The sequence below is a fragment of the Macaca nemestrina genome, chromosome 2 (assembly GCF_043159975.1).
Source record: "Macaca nemestrina isolate mMacNem1 chromosome 2, mMacNem.hap1, whole genome shotgun sequence".
Lineage (NCBI taxonomy): Eukaryota > Metazoa > Chordata > Mammalia > Primates > Cercopithecidae > Macaca > Macaca nemestrina.
The window spans coordinates 159,599,129-159,620,886 of NC_092126.1; the positions used below are offsets into that span (position 1 = coordinate 159,599,129).

General features: G+C 41.8%; 1 protein-coding gene and 1 long non-coding RNA gene across 27 annotated transcripts in view; one reads left to right on the forward strand and one right to left on the reverse strand.

Annotated features, from left to right (window-relative positions):
- The window catches only part of LOC105470260 (kalirin RhoGEF kinase), a 700,354-nt gene that overhangs the window by 520,255 nt on the left and 158,341 nt on the right, over positions 1-21,758 (reverse strand). The gene's annotated exons all lie outside the window — the stretch shown is intronic.
- LOC139360892 (uncharacterized) overlaps positions 1-21,758 on the forward strand; it is a 34,569-nt gene that overhangs the window by 724 nt on the left and 12,087 nt on the right. The window contains exon 2 of the long non-coding RNA XR_011618453.1: positions 8,420-8,599. This is a non-coding gene — a long non-coding RNA (uncharacterized lncRNA). The remainder of the gene's footprint in view (positions 1-8,419; positions 8,600-21,758) is intronic.

A 21,758-nucleotide genomic window follows, 5' to 3' on the forward strand; every position in this document is an offset into this window, starting at 1 on the left:
TGACACATGGTAGATGTTCAATAATAAGTACTGATTATACGAATGAGTGAGCAAGTGAATGAGTAAGTGAATGGAGTAAACTCAGAAAACGGCAGCTAAAAACTGCCTCCTCAACTTCCCACTGCACACCTGTAAGCCACACCGCTCACACCCATCTGTGTGCGTCCTCTGAATTTTTATTGTTTCCCTCTGCTACCCAATCTGGGCTATTTGGCGAGCACTACAACTACTCCTGCTCCCTTACCCAGGTGCCCCAGATGTAAAAGAAAGCCTGCTGTTCCCGAAGGAAGGCCAGCTGCCCAGCTGATTGTGCATTTGTGCCTCCTCCTGTGGCCAGGGGGCTATGGTCAGGGGCATCTCCATGACCATAGCTGCCAGCAGCTGCCAGCAGCTGGCAGGCCTTGTTCCTTCTTTTCCCAACTCCTCTTCCCCCTGCCCTTATGAGACTGGGTTCTACATAAAGATCTACAGGTCAAGGTGGCATTTCTGAGAAGCATGCCTACTGAAAACACATCCTGATAGCGGGGCCACCATCTGAGATGAAGAAGCCACCACATCTACCTAGTAGGCAGCCTTCAGAGCCCCATGGGGAGAGGTCTGGGGAGAGTCATTGACCTGTGAGTCTTTTTCTTAGTTGGACTTGAGTTGTCAGGCTATAGTAAGTAGGGGGAGTTCACAGAGAAAGAAAAGCTAGAGAGGTTATGTTACCCTTAACACACAGAGCTAGGTGTGCAGGCACAGGAAAGTGGTGAATACAAATCCAAGTGAGTTGGATACTAAAATCTGCTTGCTACACGTAGAATAAATGTCCCCAGGTTGCTTAGATTCTCAGTTCCACGCTCTCTGAAATGATTTTCTCACCAACTCCCCAGCACTCATAATTCTCTCCCAGTAATCTTAGCAGACCTCTAAGAGGCTGGGATATCTGGTCCCCTGCTCTTTCAGCTCCCTGGAAAAGAGGAGTCCTTGCCATGACTAGAGAGCCATGAGATTGTCTTGTCCATGGATAAATGTGCATGTGTACTCAGAACATAGCCTATATGCTAAGAATAGAATAATTTTAAGGTAGGGAGTAAAGAGATTTATGATAGCTTCATATATTTCAAAAAATCAGAAACAACCTCAAATATTCAACCTCAGGGAAGTGGTTAAATAAACCATGGTATATCTACTCAATGTATTCATTAAATATTCATTAAATATTATACAAATATAATATCTTGGGAAATTTCCTGGTATATTGTTAAGTATGAAAAAGATTATAAAACAGTTATGTACAACCATATCTCAATTGTACATATAGTGTCTGTGTTTCTGTGTGTATAAAAACCGTATCTATATGTACATATATATATGTACACAGCAGTTATCTCTGAAAATTGGATTGCAGATTTTGTTAATGTTTCTTTAATTTTTTCTATGTCAGATTTTTCTTATTTATTCTTGAAATAATTGGAAAAGAGCAAATTCTCTCTTTTGTATACTGATCCTTCATATATAGAATATCTGTAAAATATTCATACACTCAAAAAGTTTAATAATTAGGTTGTGGTTATGATAACAAGTCAAATAGCATTTTAAGAGCAACCTTATTTAAAGTTTAGAACAACTGTGTTACACAGCTGTTCACTCTGCAATGTGATCCTGTGGCAAATAAAAAATGGCTACCATTCATCACAGATAAAATTGTCTTATGACTAAAAGAACTGAAGTCCAAATGAGCTGTAAAAGGAAACTCCATTTTTCATTAGGTATAATTTTCCATGTATGCAAACAGGGTTTATCCCTTTGAAATGCAAGATATAAAAGAAGATTCAAGTAAAATAGAATTCAAATAAAATCAACATGTTTTTAGATTAAAAAGCTAAACATTACAGTGGATATCTGTTGAATGAATCTCTAAGTACCCGCTATGTGCCAAAGGGATTTTCGACTAGATGTTCACCTATAAAAACAAGTAGATAAAAATAATTAAACTTTTTTTTAAAGATAAATAATGGATTGGTCTTGCCCTACCAGATATGAAAGTATATATTTTAAATTCAATTATTAAAAGGTAGAGCAGACACAAGAATTAACATACAATGAATGGAGCCTGAAACATAGCCCTAATACAGATCTGGCATATTTTAAAATCTAATGCATGGTAAGGAAAGAATCTAAAGCAATGGAGAAAAGATAAAGTAGTCAATAAATAGCAATAAATGGCACTGGAAAAACTGAATATTTGGAAAAGAAAAATCCAGTTAATCCTGACAACTTCATACCATACACCAAAATAAAATACATTTTAGACAGATTAGAGCCCAAATGTTTAATATGACATTTAAAAAAAAACCTTAAGAGAAAACATGCATGGTCATTTAACTGATCCCTGAATAAGAAAGAGCTCTCAAGGCACAAAAGTATTTAAAGAAATCAGAAAGTTAAATATTGATGGTTTTGTTTATGTAGAATTTAAACTATATGTCAGATTATAAACAAAATTTAAAAGGCAAATGACAAGCTAGGAAAAGTGTAGCAAATACAATAGAGAAAAAATTACTGCTCCCTATTTGAAAAATGGGCAAAGAATATAAATATACATTTCAAAAATGAGGGAAAATGGATAATAAACATATGAAAAAGCAGTCCACCTAATTAGTAATAAAGAAAATGCAAACTAAACAATGAGAGATGTTTTTAAACCCATTAAATTTGCAAAGATTTTGAGAAGGCAATAATCATCAATGCTAGCAAGGGTTATAGGTTCCTGCCTATAACCCTGTTAGTGCAAGTAAAATTGCTTCAACCTTTTCAGGAAGCAATCTGGTAATATGAATAATAATAATACAGTGATCTAGTGATATCCCTTCTGGATGTCTATGTGAAGGAACTAAGGAAAAATCAGGACAGATATTTGCAAACAAGGTATTTCATGCAATACTTTTTAATGTGGCCCCAAACTGCAAATATCCCAAATAGCCAACAGAAAGGGGATAGTTAAGATAAACTTGAAATAGGTATAAATTAAATACACATCAGCCATTACAATTTGTATTTTTGAGTAATTTTTAATTTCATGGAAGAATGCTTGCAACATATAAAGTAAAAATTAGGGCATTAATGATACACGCACTATATAATTTAGGTTAAATCATATGAGATTGCTGAGACTCAACTTTTTTTTTTTTTACCTTCTGAAATAGTGATTTGATGTGATCCCAAATATGGACATAATGTATTTCTGGGTTGTGAGATTATGGGGATATTTCATTTTTTTCTTTACACTTTTCTATAATTTTCAAACTTTCTACAATAAATATGTATTAAAATTAATGTTGTAAAAGTGTATAAAGACAAGGTAAAAAAAATACCCCAAATTTAAAACTGTATGAATCCACTTCTCTGGTTTCTCTTTTCTAGATTTTATAAGCCTCTGCTTCTTTGGTCTCTTAATCCCCATGCCTTGCCTCGTTTTTGTCTGTTATTCTATTTATTTGCATGTTCTATAATTTGCTGTTTGAGGTGAATCCCCAGAATAAGAAGGAGAACTCTAGAAAGGCTCTGACCTCAGCTGTCAATCCCTTTTCCTCCAGGAAGCCTTCCCAAAAAGGCACAAGAGTCATGCAGTTTCTATCCCCAGAGATGGCCCTATGCTTTTCAGTCAACAGAGGTACCACAAAAGGGGAAGCAGGTAGCCTCCTCTCCACTTGTGTTGCCACTACCTCTCTAAAATTGAGAGGCAGAGGAGAGCCCTGAGAAGCACTGGGAGAGGACATGTCACCAAGAGGTATGAGTCCTCATCATCCAACGATGAAGACTCCAAAAAACATCCAACTAGAACATAAAGTACAATGAGATGCTAGGCTGGGGTAACCAGGATTACTTCTCACCAGTGTGCTGTTGGAGGGAGGCTGCTGCTGCCCTCTCCTAAGCCCATGGGCCTGTACCTTTTACCTGTGAGCCCACCATGGGATCACTGAATTGACTGGTACAATTAATATTTAGAGCTAATAAGATCCCCAATGAATATTCTGTTTCTTTTCTACAAACTATGGACATATTTCTGTATTTGTTCACATATTGTACTATAAAATGATTCATATTACTATTTCAATTTTGAGTCATTTTTCTTACAGCAATAAAGTTATCTCTTGCTTTGAAATGCCCTAATCAACATCTGGAAGGTTCATCAATGTCCACCTCAAAAAAGTGTAACTTAGCATCACTATTCCTTAGTTTTTCCATCTGCAAAATGTAAGCAACATCTCATAAGGTTATTACGAGAATTAGCTGAGACTATGTGTGTACCTTGTGATTGGTCGATGGCAGGTGTCCAGTAAGTTCTAGGTAATGGAGTGAATGAATGAATCAATGAAGTGTCTGAACTGTGTGATTGATTTGCCTGGGCTCAGCTATACAAACCTGGGAACAGCCAAACTGCAGAAACCATTCACAATTCAAGACACAATTATCCACATGCTGTCAGCTCCTGAAATTGTAGACATAATAACTTAGAAGAAATGTGCTGCCTACAGAGAGCATGCTTTGCCAATTCAGACTCCGGCAAAGGTGAGAACATTATAGTTCCCACAGGAAAAAAAATTCTTCCCTTCAACTCTAAAATTTTAGAATTCTGCATTTGTGCAAATGGAAACAGTAGTCAAAATCTATTAATTTCCAGCTTTGTGGCTGTAGGATTGAAATTTTTCCATCAAAATCTATATGTAAATTTGGAAGCATTCACCATCCAACTGGGGCCCAGGCATCTACAGAGCAACTGAGTCATGGTTGTGGAACAACTGAGTCATATTGTTCCATGCCAACAATATTGCTGATGGGGGAAAGGACACTGGACTAGGAATCTGAAGACCTCAGTTCCCTTTGTGGAATTTCTCTACCCCTTTCTGGCCTCCATTTTCAAAACCAGTAAAATAAATGAGCCAGATAAGATGATGGCTGAGGTTGTCACTTCCCCAGCTGTCCCATTCCCTAAATCTGCTTTGCTGTAGAAGAAATAATGGCCTGCAAAAAAGTTAGAGAAGGGAGCATCCTGAGGAGAAATGAGAACCTCAGGGATAACAATCATGCTGGGGAAATACCATATTTAATGAATTGCAAAATGTATCATTAGTTTATGTGCCATTAGAAAAGAAAAAACTGCTGCCAATTAAACTATTACACACCATAAACTATAAAATGCATCCTGATTTCAGAGATGGCAAAATGTAGAAGGAAAAAGAGCATCTTATAATCAATAAATATGGGAACTAATATTTACTGGGTATTTGTTATATTCTAGGCACTGAGCTAAGTGCTTTATCCATATTATTTCATTTAATTCTAAAACAACCCTGTGAAATAAATGCAAGCATAGGAAAGACCAGCATTTTATAGAGGAAAAACTGAGATACAGTGAGGGTTTACATAATCTGCTTAAGGTCTTTTAACTAGTAGGGAGAAGAGGTAAGATTTGAACCTACAACTATTTTACTCCAAACTCCATCTTGTTAACCCTTTACTCTCTGAAGAAGCACTGAGGCATCTGATACCAAATGAAAACGAGTTATTTCATGGTGGTAAGACTGAAACACTAAAACTGTCAGAACATATTAAAGGAACTTATTAGGATGAAATACTTTGAACTAGAGGGAACCCCAGAGATGATGTAATACAAGCATATACTTTACAGACAAGGAAGCTGAAGCCCAGAGGGATGATGTGATTTACCCAAGGTTGCACAGCCAGTTAGTGCAAAAGTTAAGATTCTAGAATTTTGCTAGGTTGTGAGATCAAGTTGGCAAGTCTAGAATTTTCAGATTCTACTCATTTCTTTCTTTTCAAGTTCTAGGCATTTTCCTATCTCTACTCTATAATTTCTTAGTGGTTTCTCTAAAACCACACAGGCAAATTCTTTTAGCATTTCAGGATACAGTTCCTTCAGGCCTGAGATGCAGAGCTATTCTCAGAGAGGTCAGGGTGGATGGACACAACAGTTAGACAGGGTTTTTGCTTTTTAAAATTTTTTTTTTTTTTTTTTTTTTTTTTTTTTTTTTTTTGAGACAGAGTGAGTCTTGCTCTTTTGCCCAGGCTAAAGTGCAGTGGTGAGATCTCGGCTCGCTGTAACCTCTGCCTCCCGGCTTCAAGCAATTCTCATGCCATAGCCTCCCCAGTCTCACTAGCTGGTATCATAGGCAAACACCACCACTGCCCGGCTAATTTTTTGTATTTTTAATAGAGATGGGGTTTTGCCATGTTGCCCAGGCTGGTCTCAAACTTCTGAGCTCAGACAATCTGCTCACCTTGGCCTCCCAAAGTGCTGGGATTACAGGCATGAGCCACCGCACCCAGCCCAGACATGGGTTCTAATCTGTCGAGTTCTAAGAACCCAGCATGCTTAATCTCTCTGTTCCTTGTGGACTCATAAGTAAAATAAGGCTAATAACGCCAACCTCATAGAGAGACAATGTACATAAAGTCCCCATAAATAATCAATTGCAGCTGTTATAGCCATGACTATTGAAGGAGTTTAGGGCTTTTACTATTTTTTCTTGACTACTGGTTATTATTATCATTATCATTATTATTATTGAGACAAGAGTCTCACTCTGTCACCCAGGCTAGAGTGCACTGACGTGATCATGACTCACTGCAGCCTTGATCTCCTGGTCTCAAGCGATCCTCCTACATCAGCCTCCCAAGTAGCTGGACTACAGGCATGCACCACCACACCCAACTAATTTTTAAAATTTTTTATACAGATGGGACCTCTCTGTGTTGCCCAGATTGGTCTCAAACTCCTGTGTTCAAGTGATCCTCCTGCTTTAGCCTCCCAAAGTGCTTAGATTACAAGGCATAAGCCACTGTGCCTGGCTGGCTCTTGGTTCTTGTATGAATCAATCTATTCTGCATTTTCTAATCTGAAGTGCATTTTCTTGGCTGGAGACAGTGGAAGCAGGAGAATAGGGCTTCTTTATCTCCGTCTATAACAGACAATCTTCCCCAAGCAGAGCGCTAAAACCCTGCTCTATCACAGCTGTTCACAAGCTCACTTTAGTTGCTAGCTTTAGTTGAGCTATCTGCCCTTCCATTAACTTTTTGTACAAGCTCTTTAAAAATCAAGATTCTTGAAGAAGTCCCTTTCATTTCATAATTCATCCTGCTTGTCTCAAAGGGAAGGCCAACCCCTTTCCAAGGCATGGGCAGCCAGCCCTCCAGACTTCACAGCATTTGAAGCTAAAGGTCAAAGCAAATTATGTTCTACCTTCCAGCCAACAGGGGCTGAGTGCCAGTACAGGAAAAGCCCCTTCCTACCATTTTAGGGACCTTTGTGCTTCTAGTTACATACGTGTGTGTTAGAAGACAATGTGTGATAATAATGCCGCAGGTTGCCAGGAGAAAGTGTGGGTCCTAAAGCGGTGAGGTGGAAAGTACCAAAGAAGCTGCATGGCCAGGATGTGGGCTGACTTAGTAGTCCTACTTTCCATTTTAAAGACACTGAACTGGGGGGAAAAGCGTGTACCCAGTCTCACAGTTAACAATGTCTGTGGAAAGCCCAGCTGGTAAAGCCAGCGGACAGACCAAGGTACCGCTGCCCCACTGGTGATCACTTACCTCACAGAACACAGGCTTTGTAAATCAAGCATCACACGAGCCCACTTTTCAGCTCCTGCTTTCCCAAGGCCTGCTTAGCTGTTGTTTTGTTTTTGCTGCTTTCGTGGGACTTTGTGGTAGATGCTTGCTATCATTAATTAAGGGTTACTTCCTAAGTGCAGGTTCCTAAGTGTTTTACATATCTTATGTTGCTTAATTCTCTCAACTACCCTAAGGGGTATATATTGTTTCCCACATTTTATGGGTGAAAAACTGAGGATTAGAGGAAGCAAATAATGCGCCCAAGGTCACAGAGCTAGGAAGTGATAAAGTCAGGATTTGAATATGGGTCTATCCTATTCCAAAGCCTGTGCATGAAGCCTCATACATATAGATCTGTCTCATCTAGCTCCCAAGTCACCCTGGACAGGACATATCCAGAACTTCAAACTCCCTAGGGTTAAGACATAGCCATGTTTGGTGCAGCCTCAAACACAGTGTTGGATGTGCCTGGGATGAACCCCAGACCCTGAGTTTCTGGACAGTTACAAGACAGAGAGTTACAGGACAGAGGTTTCTACCTCAGTTTCCTGCTGAGCCCTATAATTAGCACCTTACAGGTAGCACTGTGCTCTGAAACCCCACCTGTCTATTTAGGGCCTTGCCCATCCTTTGCCATACCCCTTTCCTGGCAGGGGAAGGAGGGAAGGATGTCTATGTGCCACTAGTCACTGCCTGGGGGCCTGCCAGGAATGGAGTGATGGCCCAGTAATGTAGAAGCACAGACTAGCCTGACCCTGAATGTCTCCCCCAACTTGTGAACTCTGGTGACTCTCCCTCGCAGGACTCCTCACCTTGGATGATGATGCAGACCTGAGAGAAACCTGTTGTTGCGATGTTCCAGTGGATATCGTGTATTTCACCGCTGCTGCTTGCCTCGTCCAGCTAGCCCAACAGTCCCTTCACTCTCAGCCAGACATTCTACCAACCCCTTGAAAAATGCCAACGCCAATGCTGTTCTGAGGTGGGAAATCAGTTTTCTTCACGTAGGCTTGACTAAATGGATTGACTAAAACAATCCATAGAAGACTGTCAGAGGCATTTTAGACAACAATAAGTGGCTAAATGGAAATGGAGAGTCCCATGAAATTCCCCATGCCATTGACTGTTAATGATGTGGTAATTATAAACACAACAGCAAATATTATTACCAATTTCAAGCGTTGACAAAAACCAGCTGGTACACTCAGCAAAGCACTCCAGTCCTGGAAAGTCCTGGAAACTCATATAATGCTGTAAGTCCAATTAGATGAAATCTTAGTCTAACTGTGGGAAGGAAGCTGTATTTCTCAACATGCAACACTACCCAGAAAACCCTACACAATAAGCACAAGAAGTCTTCTCTGGTGACCTGGACTGACCTATATCCATAGTGGTGACTATTTCCACCAATCCATATAAGGTTGGTACAGAGATTGGCCAGAGGCTTACCAAGCTCATTCCCTCTTCCGAAGCACATGACTGTTACATTTCCCAACCTCCCTTGCAGTTAGGAGCAGTTATATGACTGAGCTCTGGTCAATGGAAGGTGAGCAGAAGTATCATATGCCACTTCCAGGACTGGCTCATAAAATCATCCCACATGTATGTCCTCCACATTCTCTCTTCTTGTCCATCCTCGGATGGCTGGGTGCAAAGTATCCAGTGGAGGACTCCAAGGCCCTATAAGCAAAGCCCTGTGAGAATGGAAAGGGTGAGTCCTGGGTTGTCACCAACCAGGAACATCTGTAGGAGACTATGACATGAGCAAGAAATAATCTTCTATTATGTGATCTCTGATATTTACTGGTTATTATATCCATCAACCTACAGTGTTTGACCAATAAGCAGAGAACACTCTCTTATTAACATCAGGGTGGCAAACTGTGGAGATTGAAGAAATTACTTCGATCTCTATCTCAAAATCTTATGTCAGGTGTTAATGTATTTTATTAAGGATACACATGGTTTCTTTAAAAGCAATAAGAATATGTCAGTGATCTAGGTATAAAAACGGCAGGAGAACTCAAAGGGAAACAAAATAATGAGCATAGGGGAGGGGAAAACTTGGAAGAATTTAGATACCAGCTGCCAGGGGTTTGACAGGTCCTCCATTCTTCTCCCTAAGAGTTCCTCCACTCTCACACCTCTTACAAATAAATATGAAAGTATCAGGTAAATTTTAGAGCATGATATGAACAGAAGGTACTATACTATTATTGTTCTGATTCCCAAATCTAAATCCTTGGCCTTGTTTCTCACCCAGTCTACCTCCAGTTGCATCTCCAGCCTCCAGTAGGTGTTTCCATTAAATGGCACCCAAAGTTCAAAACTCTCCCGCTATCTTCTACTCTGTGTCTCTAGCATTTTAGGAAGGGGAAGAATCATTTGCTTCATACCATATGCCAGGCCCATTATAGTAACTGCCTCATTAAATCCTCTCATATTCTTTCATGAGACAGATATTATTGTCTGCATTTCATAGATGTGAAAACTGAGGCTCATAGAAGTCAAATGATTTGCCCAAGGCCACACGACTGTTAAGCAGGAGCTGTGAGAACGATTTTCATTTGTGTAAAATATCATACCTGATTGGAGCGCTCTCTAAAACAGTTATCTACACCTGGTGGTGTGCTAGAGCTTGTTCTAGAGCCTGCTTGTTCTGGTTCCTGAGAAACAATTGTAATTTTCGGAATTTTTGCCAGCTCGTTGTTATACAGGTTGGTAGGTTGAAATCTGCTATGATAGGAGTATTTACACAATGGAAATCAGCAAATGTTACAAACACCACAATCAGGGCTTTTATTCTTCCCCGGAAACATTACCAGCACGTCACTGACTATGCCTTCCTATTTGGACCAATATAGCAAGGCAACACTATGTCCTGACACTGTCTTGTTGGAATTTCACGATATTGATTCTTCCTATACATGAGCATGGAACGTTCTGTCATTTGTTTGTGTTCTCTTTTATTTCATTGAGCAGTGGTTTTTAGTTCTGCTTGAAGAGGTCCTTCACATCCCTTGTAAGTTGGATTCCTAGGTATTTTATTCTCTTTGAAGCAATTGTGAATGGGAGTTCACCCATGATTTGGCTCTCTGTCTGTTATTGGTATATAAGAATGCTAGTGATTTCTGCACATTGATTTTGTATCCTGAGACTTTGCTGAAGTTGCTTATCAGCTTAAGGAGATTTTGGGCTGAGACGATAGGGTTTCCTAAATATACAATCATGTCATCTGCAAACAGGGACAATTTGACTTCCTGGAATTTCAGAAGCAATAATAAGGAAATAACTCCCGGACTGCAGACTTTGCAAACAAAAACTCGAAACAGTAAAAGCAAATGTTACAAAGACACAAAGGAATGAGGAAGAAGTATGTCTCCCTTAACACAGCTCAACCTTCTGACAGTTCCATGAGGAGTTCTCCTAATAAGCTGATAAGAAATAATTTGGAAGGAAATACTAGTTTTAGGTGGGGAGGCAGTTAAATTCTGGAGCAGTGAGGAGGACAGCTTTGGAAAGAAAGACCTTAGAGATTTAGTTTTTAAACTAAGAGATGGGGGAGGCATCACAGGTCCCTTGAGGTAAATTCTAAAACAGGGATTATTTAAAAAAAAGAAGAAGAAGAAGAAGAATGTGCAGTTAGCACATTAATGCAGCAGCACAGATAATCCAAAGCTGAAGATAAAATCACATGATGAATTCCAAAGCCAAAGATAAATGACTGGAATTTTTTCTTTGATCTACCCAAGATTTACCTTCTTGAATCAAAGTGCATCTTAATTAGATGAGTATGCACCAATCCAATATCTGGGGAAAGGAGCATAGAAGCTTATGGAGTGGTTAGAGGCAGTCAGCCTGCATTTGTTTCTTTTTCTTTTAAAGTAAACACTCCACATGTGGAGAATAATCCCCATGTGAAAAATAAAGAAATCAGTGTTTTAATTTGCAGCCCACAGCAGTTTGTTCCTAAACCTGGCTGATCATCCAATTTGGTTTAGAAGATTTTTTAAAATAGAAAATTTGGTGTCTACATTTATATTTAGATTCAATGAGTCTAAAGAATTGTGTTTGCCAGAACTGAACAGACTCATAAAAGCATAAGGGCAAAACAATAATTGTGGCAACTAAAGGATCCTATGAAGAAACCTACGTAAGGTTGACTGGCCAGAGAACAGAAAAAACACTTAGAACAGAGATCTACGGGGATTCACATTTTTGAAGAGGTTACAATTACAGTGGTCCTTCAGTATACACAGAAGTTTGGTTCCAGGACCTCCGTGTATACCAAAACCTGAGAACACATACTCATGTCCTGCAGTTGAGGACCCTATGGAACTCACATATTGGAAAAGACAGCCCTCCATATACAAGAGTTTCACATCCTGCAAATACTGTATTTTCAGTTTGTATTTGCTTGAAAAAATGCCCTTTGGAGGGCAATTACTTAATGTCTCTGAGTCTCAGAATCCTCATCTATAAAATGGGAAGACTCCTGAATTGGTAGGTTAGACAGAAAGCACCTATCACAATTCCTGGCACAGAGGAGGTAATTGTTAGTTATTGCCCTATTATTATTATTATTTTTCTTTATCACTCAGCTTTGGGAACATTATTCCAAGCAATACATATAAAGCTATGGAAGCTGCAGCCTGGGTCCCTCCAACCTCTCTCTTCCAGCAGCAGCCCATGGCAGGCTCCAGCAGTCCTCTGAGGACAATAGAAGATACTAATCACAGTACCAGTAATCAGAAAACAAGATATCAGCTTTAGCTTGGCTCTGCCCTCAACTCACTACATGACCTGAAACCAGCCTCCTGGTTCCCTTGGTCTTAATTTCCATCCCCACCGAATGGGCACAATCAAATAGAACCTGTCTTGGTCAGAAGTGCTAATGAAGAGCCCAGGAGAATGGGTTAATGAGAAGGCTGACTCTCAGCTCAGGGATAACGAGCCAGACTGTCACTGTCTCTGGGAGCTTTCCCTCCCTGGTCAGGGAGAATGTTGGCACCCCAAACTGCTGCACTGAGCTTCAGCTAATTGGAAGTTTGATGACAGATGACACCAGGTTTCTGGGAAACAAATGATCTCTCTAGCTTCAGAGTTCTGCAGTGAGAAGGAAGGAGGAGTGGGAACTTCCCCAGAGTACTGCAACCAAGGTTCCTGGGGGCAGCACATAAAACATTAATGGAACTTGAGCCACCACCAGAACTGTCAGGGAGGAAAGGAAACAAGCAAAGCTACGAGTGGAGAGTGCTGATGGCCCAGCCTGCCAGCTGGCACGACACACTACAAATGAGATGCAGCCAGCCAGAAGGGCAGCAGGATGGCCTCGGAGGACCACAGCAGCATTGAGAGCTCCAGAGACTCTAGAAGATTCTCAGGAATTAAGGGAATCACATTTTGTTCTCTCCAAAGGGGAAGAGGTGTGTCTTGAAGAAAAGGTGATGAAGCAAAAGTATGGGGGAAGGGTGCCCATTGTATCTGTTGTAAGAAATAATCACAGGAGGCACAAGCAAATACCACTGATGGAGCAGGCTGGCTGGAAGGGTGGATAGAGAGTCCCACAGAAGGTGAAGGAGAAGAGACCAGGAGGAGGAGGAGGGAGGGTTCAAAGAAAATTAGGTTATCCGACTTCTCATTTAAAAACTAGGGTGGGCTGCACAGTGGCTCAAACCTGTAATCCCAGCACAGTGGGAGGCCTAGCCAGGCGGATCACTTGAGCCCATGAGTTCCAGACCAGCCTGGGCAATGTGGTGAAACACCCGTTTCGACAAAAAATACAAAAATTAGCTGGGCATGGTGGCATGCACCTATAGTCCCAGCTACTTGGGAGGCTGAGGTGGGAAAATCGCTTGAGCCTGGGAGGTTGAGGCTACAGTGAGCCGTGACTGCACCACTGCAATCCAGCCTGGGTGACACAGTGAGACCCAGTCTCAAGAAAACAAAACAAACAAACAAAAATCTAAGGTGAAGTGGCTGCCACTTCTCTACACAAAGAGGGAACTTTCCACATCTTCATGCTGATGCTTTTCCTAATGTAAAATTTCCAAATCACTTCCATGCAGACGAAACACACCAAGCACATACAATTTCATACTTGCAACCTGAGCTAGCTCTGAAGCTGCTGTGCTTTCCCCTGCAAGTGAAGGGAGGTAGGAGACAGGAAGAGGTGGGACTGATTAGATGTGACAAGAAGTGCTTCCCACTCCGCCCCAGCATCTGGCCCAGCCTGGCCCCATCACAGGGCTCCAGCTGGCCCCAGACTGCCGAGTGCATGAGCCTCATTTTTAGCAGCTGCTAGTCACGGCTCCAAGGGCCAAACCTAGCTAGAGATATAGATGTGAACCAAGTAAAAGCCACTTCTCCCCCAAGACAGGAGCCACTCCCTTAGCTGTATTTATAGATTTAATTTATAAGTCCTCAAAAGTTAAACATTCTGAAAAAGCAAACACTCCCAGGTCTATCACTTGTTTATGCTCAGTGTCCTCCATTAGATTAGGAGCACCCAGGGGGAGGTCTACACATCTCCCTTCCCACAAGGAGCTCTGGGAGAATGGAGATTACACCCATCAACCTGTACAGACCCCAGCATAGCCACCATACACCAAGACTTTATAAATGTTTTTTGATGAGAACAGCATTTTAAATCCTTGTTTTTTTCCAAAGGATTCTATTTCAGGAAAGGAAAATTTCTGAATACTAGTGATGTTTTCTTTTTTTCCTAAAAAAGAACCCACACACAAAGCTCCAGTCCTCCAGGGGAAGCGCCAAGACACTGGAGTGACCAGGAGCTAAGCCAGATGGAGTCAAGGACAGTCGTTGTTCCTCCTACAAGAAGGGATGGCCTGCACCATGCAGCATCTCCACCACCCTCTGAGCCCAAGTTCAGCTGGGACTTCCCAGGCTTCAGAATCCTACATTAGTATTTGGCAGAGAGTCCCGGAAAGCTCTATCATCATGGCTGAAACAAGTAAGGTGCTTATTTGTCTTAAGCAAGAAGAAGTTGGACCTGGCATCCCGGAGCTGCCTCAATGGCAGCTGTCGTCTTGTACGTGGCCTTTGTCTCTTGGTCACAAGATGGCTGCAGAACCTCCTGGCATCATATCCCCATTCTAGGAAGGAAGGAGGGTGAAAAGCAAATAGCTTTTTCTTTGGATGGCTTTATCTTTATTTAGGAAGAGAAGATCACCCATTGGCTTGTGCCTATATATAAATAGTCAGAATTGTGTCACGTCTTCGTTCGTGCCAAGGGAAGCTGGAAATTTAAGTATTTCACTCTCTATCCTTGATAAAAAAGGAAGGAAAGAGAGGTTTCTGGAATAGATATTATGTACAGTAACCTGCATTATCTATGCCATACACAAGGATTCACAAATCTAAAGGACACTCACACCACCTTCCCAAGAGGGATGGTGTAAGGTAGCTCTTAATTTCTGCTCTCTCAATGTGAAAAGCTGTGAAAAAATACATCCCAGACTTAGAAAAACCTCTCAGGCTCCCAAATGTAACCCGGCCCATGTAACATGCTGAGTCACTTTTACATACATTCTCTCATGTATTGTTCAACACAATTCGCTAAGGCATGAGCTACAGAATGAAAGTTTCTGTCCCCCTACCCCAAATTTATATGTTGAAATTCTAAGTGCAATGTGATGGTATTTAAAGAGAAGCCTTTGGGAGATAATTAGGTCTTAAGGGCAAAGCCCTCATGAATGGGACTAGTGTCCTTTAAAAAAGACCCCAGAGAGCCCATATGCCCCTGCTGCCATGTCACACAGAAGGCATTATTCATGAGGAACATGCCCTCGCCAGACACCGAATCTGCAGGCACCTTGATCTTGGACTTCCCAGCCTTCAGAACTGTGAGAAATAAAGGTTTGTTGTTTGTGAGCCATCCAGTTTATGGTACTTTGTTGTAACAGCCAAAATGAACTAAGACAGCAGAGATGATTTATTCCACATTGATAAGTTGAGGGAGAGGCTCAGAAAGAAGTTACTTACCAAATATTCCATGGCTTACTAGTGGTAGAACTAGGTTCTGAACCCAGTTTTCTAGTGTCAGCCCAGTGCTTTTTTCATTACATCACTGGCCATCTTCTCACACTGCATACCTGAGTTTTGCTGCCACTGCTGCAACACCCACCTTCCTGTTTATGATGCTAGTTTCCCATTTCAAAATTTAGACATATGCAGAAGAAGAGGATCGGTTATGGGGAATCTGGCAAATATCATAGAAGGTTGAAAAACGTTTTCAGGAACCTCTTACTCTCGCCAACAGAACATCTTGGTAGGATGCTCTATCAAAGCTCACCCACAAGAGGTACTAAAAACCCAAATCCAGTAATAGATGATGCCTTCCAGTGGTCATCTTGTCTATCTTGCCTCACTCCACCCACCTCAAACAGCCGAAACAGATCTTGACATTCTCTAAAGCTTCTACAATTACCCGCTTGATGGTTGTTGCTATACAGGCTCATATTGCTCAGGCTAGCCACATACTCCTTCAATGGAGCACTTAGATCACTGCATGGTAATTGCCTGGCCACTATTCTGACTTCTGTACAAGATCCTTTACTCCTTAAGAAAAAAGGATTGCAGTATTATTTTCTCAGCATTTAGCATGGTGCTTGGCACATGTAAGTTCTTAATAAAAATCACTTGAATAAATGAATGCAAAACATCAGTCCTTCTTGTTACATTTCTTTTTGCTCTCTCCAGAGTATAAAAAGAAACTAGCTTGTCACTCTCCTGTGGGTGCCCAGTTTAGGACTCCACAGATCCCAGGGAGGACAACATTTGGGCTATTCAACACAAATCTAGAAATGCCTTAGGATGCAAGGGTCCAAGAAGCCAGAGGTCGAGGGCATTGGGGAAGATCTTTCTGCATTTCTGGGGTGGTGTGGGGTGTGTGAGAAGTTGATGAGAATGGGCTCTGGAGCTCTGGCTGGCAGGATTCTTGGTGCAAATAAAGCAGAGGAAAGGGAAATGGGAAGAAGCCTAGCCTGGGAGCAGCAAGAGTGAATGCCAGGCATGCACTGAAGTATCAGTGCTCCAACCTGTGTCTTCCACTCAGGAACTGAGTTCAGCAGTGAAACAGGCAGCCTGGCCTCCACTTCCAAGTCTCCCTATCTCTAGCCTTTCAGGCCTTTCCTTAGCTTCCTTAGGTCTGTTGCATGCCTTACTTTGATCCCTGGTACCTGTCCCATCCTTGCTCCCGACTCTCTCCTAGTACTGACCCATCACACAATCTGGGCCTCTGGTTTCCTGGTACTTCCAGATTCTGGCTGATGCCCTATGATCCATTCCCAGCCTCTGCTCTGGATCCCTCATTCCTGCCCACTATAGTCCGCAGCCACAGCTGATGGAAGAAAACAATGCAGGAGCCAAAGGAGCTTCTAGAGCAAGCGATTCCTAACCTCTCTGAAGTCAGTGACCCCTTTGAGAATCTGATGAAAGCCACAGACTTTTGTCTTCGTAAATTGCATATATATACATACATGCACAAAATTTTCATGCAATTATAAGAGCTGAACGAACCTCCAAAAAAGCTCACTCATGAACCCAGAATAAGGACTCCTCATCAAGAGGATGTCATGCACTTTTGTTTGAGGGTTGTTGCCCTCCCTGGGAGAAGCCCCTGGTAGCTCAGCCAGGCAACTCCCAGCTTATCCTCCCCTCAGGGAAGTATTTGCAACAGTGAGAACACAAATTGTCTCTTTGAGCCCGCCCACCTCAGAAGCATTTAATGAAAACAATATTGAGCACTTACTGTGCGGCAAGCTGTGGAAAGGCGAAGGACTTGACACGCATTTTCTGGAAATCTAATACTCACAATAAATTTAAGTTGCTATTATCCCAATTTCAGATGAGAAAAATCAGGCTTAAAGAAGTTAAGAAACTTGACTGTGTTGCACAAATCGTGAGTTATGGAGTGCAGAATCAAACCCAGTGTTGTCCAAGGTCCATGCCTGCTTTTCTCAGCACCACACTCCAGAGACTTCCCAAGGTTAGATGACCTCCAGGAGTAAGCAAGGGAAAATTCCTCTTGCCATCCAAAATCTACCCTTCTTTCTCCATTTAGCACAAAGCTTTTAATTCCTCGATCAGAAATCTAGCTAAAAAGAGAAGTAATACTTCATTGTTATGTGTCTGTCTCTCTGGGTCTGTATAAATGTGGTATTGTTTTTTAAAAATCATACAGTGCCTGGAGAATTGCATATGGGTCCCGAGAATGAATCCATGGAAGTCACTTGAATCACTAAGTGTGAACCAGAAGAGAGCTGTAGGTAGCATTCTGGTAGAAACCATCGGAGAGCAGCTGAAGGTTGGAACAGACAGAAAAGAACATGCAGGGGAGCATGTTTGGAGATATGATGAGGACAATTACCTGGCAGACAGAAGGAATATTTCTAGATACACTGCATTGCAAGAAAAACAGATAGGAAGGCTTCTGATAAATCCCTTCCCATGCACAGCAGTATAGGGTCTGGGGTCAGGGCAGAGGACAAGCCCTGCCTATCTTGTCCCTGCTAAAGGGCTGGACCAAGTGGCAGCCCCTTGGAAACAGCATTAGAATGGTTTGTCTTTACAAGATATCCACGAGAGACACTGAGGTTGGGCTGGAGGGTGAGCCAGGCAGAGAACATGCGGGAAAGTTCTGCTCACAACCGGAGAAGTGCTCCAGCTAGAAGGATCAAGGCTGAGGATGAAGGCAAGATGTGGTTTGGTAGAATCTGGAATCTATGAGACGAGATAAAATGAAAACAGGATGCACTAAGAGGAAGGAGAAGACTGTGTTCTGGGTGTTTGTCTATAAGTAGCACACAAGGCTTGCTTTCAGTGGCCAGAAGCAAGGGGTTGATTAGCAAGAGGGCTGTTCTTGAATAATGCACCTGCAGAAAGTAAGCACCTTCTCCCCAGCATCATGGATGTTCAGGAAACCAAATAAAACATTACACTACAGAATACAGAGAAAAAGCTCAACATGTTACAAGTTTGGAGGTTACCATGTTATTCAAAGATAGAATGATATAAGGCAAATCTAGTCAAGAAAATCATTATGAACGTATGCAAAGGGTAAACCACAGAGTTTGTAATCTTTTTAAATAAAAAAAAAATCCAAAATGTCCACCACTAAGAGAGTAGTGAAATAAATGATGGTAGCATAGCATAATTGTTGGGTGTGTGGGGTCTAAAATCAGAATGCTTAGGTTAAATCCCAGCTCTACCACTCAAGAATTGTGAGACTTTTAGAAAATTACTTAAATTATTTAAGCCTCTATTTCCTCATCTGTAAATGAGCATAATGATAGCACCTGCCTCCTAGTATTATTACTTAGTACAGGGCTTGATATATTCCTAGATAACTGTAGAACAAGAAATCACTCAATAAACATTTGTTATTAGTAGTACTGCCATTATCAAGATGCAGCCATAAGACAGAATACTATAGTGTCATTAAAAATGATTTCCAGAAAGGTAATAACATTGAAAGATGTTCATGAACAATGTGTTTAGGTTTTAAACAGGTTATAAAGTGTGTGTGCTTTATTTTTGTCATATATGTGTGTGTGTGTGTGTGTGTGTGTGTGTGTGTGTGTATGTATTTAGATGCTCAAGAAAACAAAATGAAGATTTAGAAATAAGTAGCCAAGGAGAATAGGAAATTACTTTTGCCCTCAGAAATGAAGAAAAGAAAGACCAACTTCAATACAGCCAAAAAAAGCTCTAAGGGAAATGTGTTCCTGAGGAATTTCTTTGATGTGAGCTTATAAAAAATTCCTGGCTGTCACTGCTGCCCCTCCTCCACCCTGCCCTTCTCTCTTCTTCTGTCTGTGAAACAGGATCTGAGCCTCTCCAATCTAGGAAATGGCAGCAGCAGTCCCCATTATTATTACATTATCAGTAACAACAGCAGCAAGACTTCTCATGGGAAGAGCACCTCACTTTTTTTCAGAGCCCTCACATACCCAACTGGCCTTTAAAACAACCTGAGCAGTGAACCTGAAAAAGACCCCACCTGCGGCTTGTCTCAGACTAAGACAGACAACCTAATAAGAGCCAGGAATTAAATGATAAATCAGGGATGCTTGTTTTGGCCATAATAATCAGAGGGGATCACGTACATTGTGCAAACATCACTGAGGGGCAATTCTAGGGATTCTCAATTAAGACAAGTGGGGTCATGGAAAACACCCTAATCCTTTCCCATTTATTCCCATTATTCAGAGTGGACAGTTGGGGAAAGAGTTCCAAGCCCTGAGGACAAAGTGGGTGATGAAAGATCCCTGGTGTTCCCCCTTTCCCTCTGTGAATTTCTTCCTCCTCCCAAAGCAAAAGAGTGCTTTTGACAAGAACCAAAACAATTACAGAAGTACACTAGAATGCAGGTGAGTTTGATGCAAGTGTCTGAAATTAGATTTCTGGCAGGTAGGCAGGGCTTTGCAGGCTTCAGCAGCTGTCCTTTTGTGCAGACACATGGACAAAGCACCCCACACTCAGATGCTAAACTCAGCTCCTCATTGTTATCCAAACAATGGAGTCAAGAGGTAGATGAGAGTGGAGGCAAAGATAAGCTCTTGTGGAGCCAATTCTACGCCCAGGAATAAGGCATCCAGGGGCATGGTTCAGTGAGGCTCTCTATTTCAAGACCTTCCCTTTTAGGGTAGGTTGAACAAGACAGGTGATCCTACATGGCCCTTGAGGAGGAGGAGGAAAAGATTTCTTCCCTCCTCTCACTCTGACGGCACATAGGAGCCTCAGGAACAAGTGCCACAAATGTGGACATGCTTTATTATGGCTCTCAGAAAGTCAAACCCAGCTCCTCAGTACCCTTTCCCCACCGTTAACGAAGTACTTGAAATCCTCCATCCTTTGAGCCTTCCAACATAGGAGCTGGCAACCTATCAGTTTAGCAAAGGCAGCATTCCAAGAGGTAGGTCTCGTAGGAGATCTTAAGAAAGGTAAGTTCATCTGTGGAAGGAAGAATGAGACCTTGTGAGGTCTGGCAAGCCCCCATCAGCTTGGCTAAGCTCCAGGAGAGAAGTTCATTAATGAGGGGCTATAGCAAGTGTCTTCACACCCTCTGAGAGAGTGTATGTGGTTTCTCCCTCTTCATTACTTCTTCTCCCCAAATCTCTGCTAGTAGTAATAAGCCAACTTTGCAAACAGATTCCAAAGGTATTTGGGGATACAGACATTTGTACCAGGCCTGTAATATTTGCAACAATTACATATAAATGTTCTCACACTTGTCATTCTCCCAACCCCCCCATTCCTACCATCACTGCCTTCTCTTCCTAAAACTCAGGTCTACCAGCTCAGAGTCCTCAAATAGGTGTCCTTAGCAAACATATTTCATTTCTCCTCAGCATGCAACCCTCTTCTCATGGAACAGCAGATAGGGGCCCACCCAGAAAGGGAAAAGGGCCAAGCTGAAATCTGAGAAGCCACACTGATCCAAGGGCTCTGGCAGTACCTGGCATACAAGACGCACTGGGAGAGGGCTCAGTGCCCTTGGGTTGAGCTGCACCAGGAGATAACACCGTCAAATACTAACTCAGATACTAACTTCCCCTGTCTTAGTAGGGCAAGCCATTTATGCTTTCAGTAACATGAAAATGGAGTTTTAGCTACAGGTAATAATCCACAGCAAGTGTTTACATGGAAATTATTCATTTCCATCCTCACCTGGGGGAATGTTTAATCCTTGTGGGAAGAAATAAGATTGAACTCTTCTGACTACAGCATTTCATTCCATGCAGTAGGTAGTTCTATCACTACCACCAAGAAACTGAAGCCTCGGGAGGCTCGTAACTCGTCTATCATCACACAACTAGTAGAGGTGACAGAGCCAGAACTAAGACCCAAGTATGCTTGACGCCAAAGCCGCTTAACCCTGGAGTTCCTTCCGTCTCCTCCAGACCTACCAGAATCCTGCCCATGGTTCACTCACTATTCAGATCATGTCACAGGAAGAGACTTTTGGGGACAAGTCCAGCCCACATTGATCGCTCCCTCTTCTGCTCTTTTATTAAACTCATTGTCTGGAGCACTCCACCTAGCAACTGATTTTTCAAAAACCTTCTCTTGCTCTCTAATTGCCTCATATGTGTTCTCTCGGTTTCCTAACCAGTCTA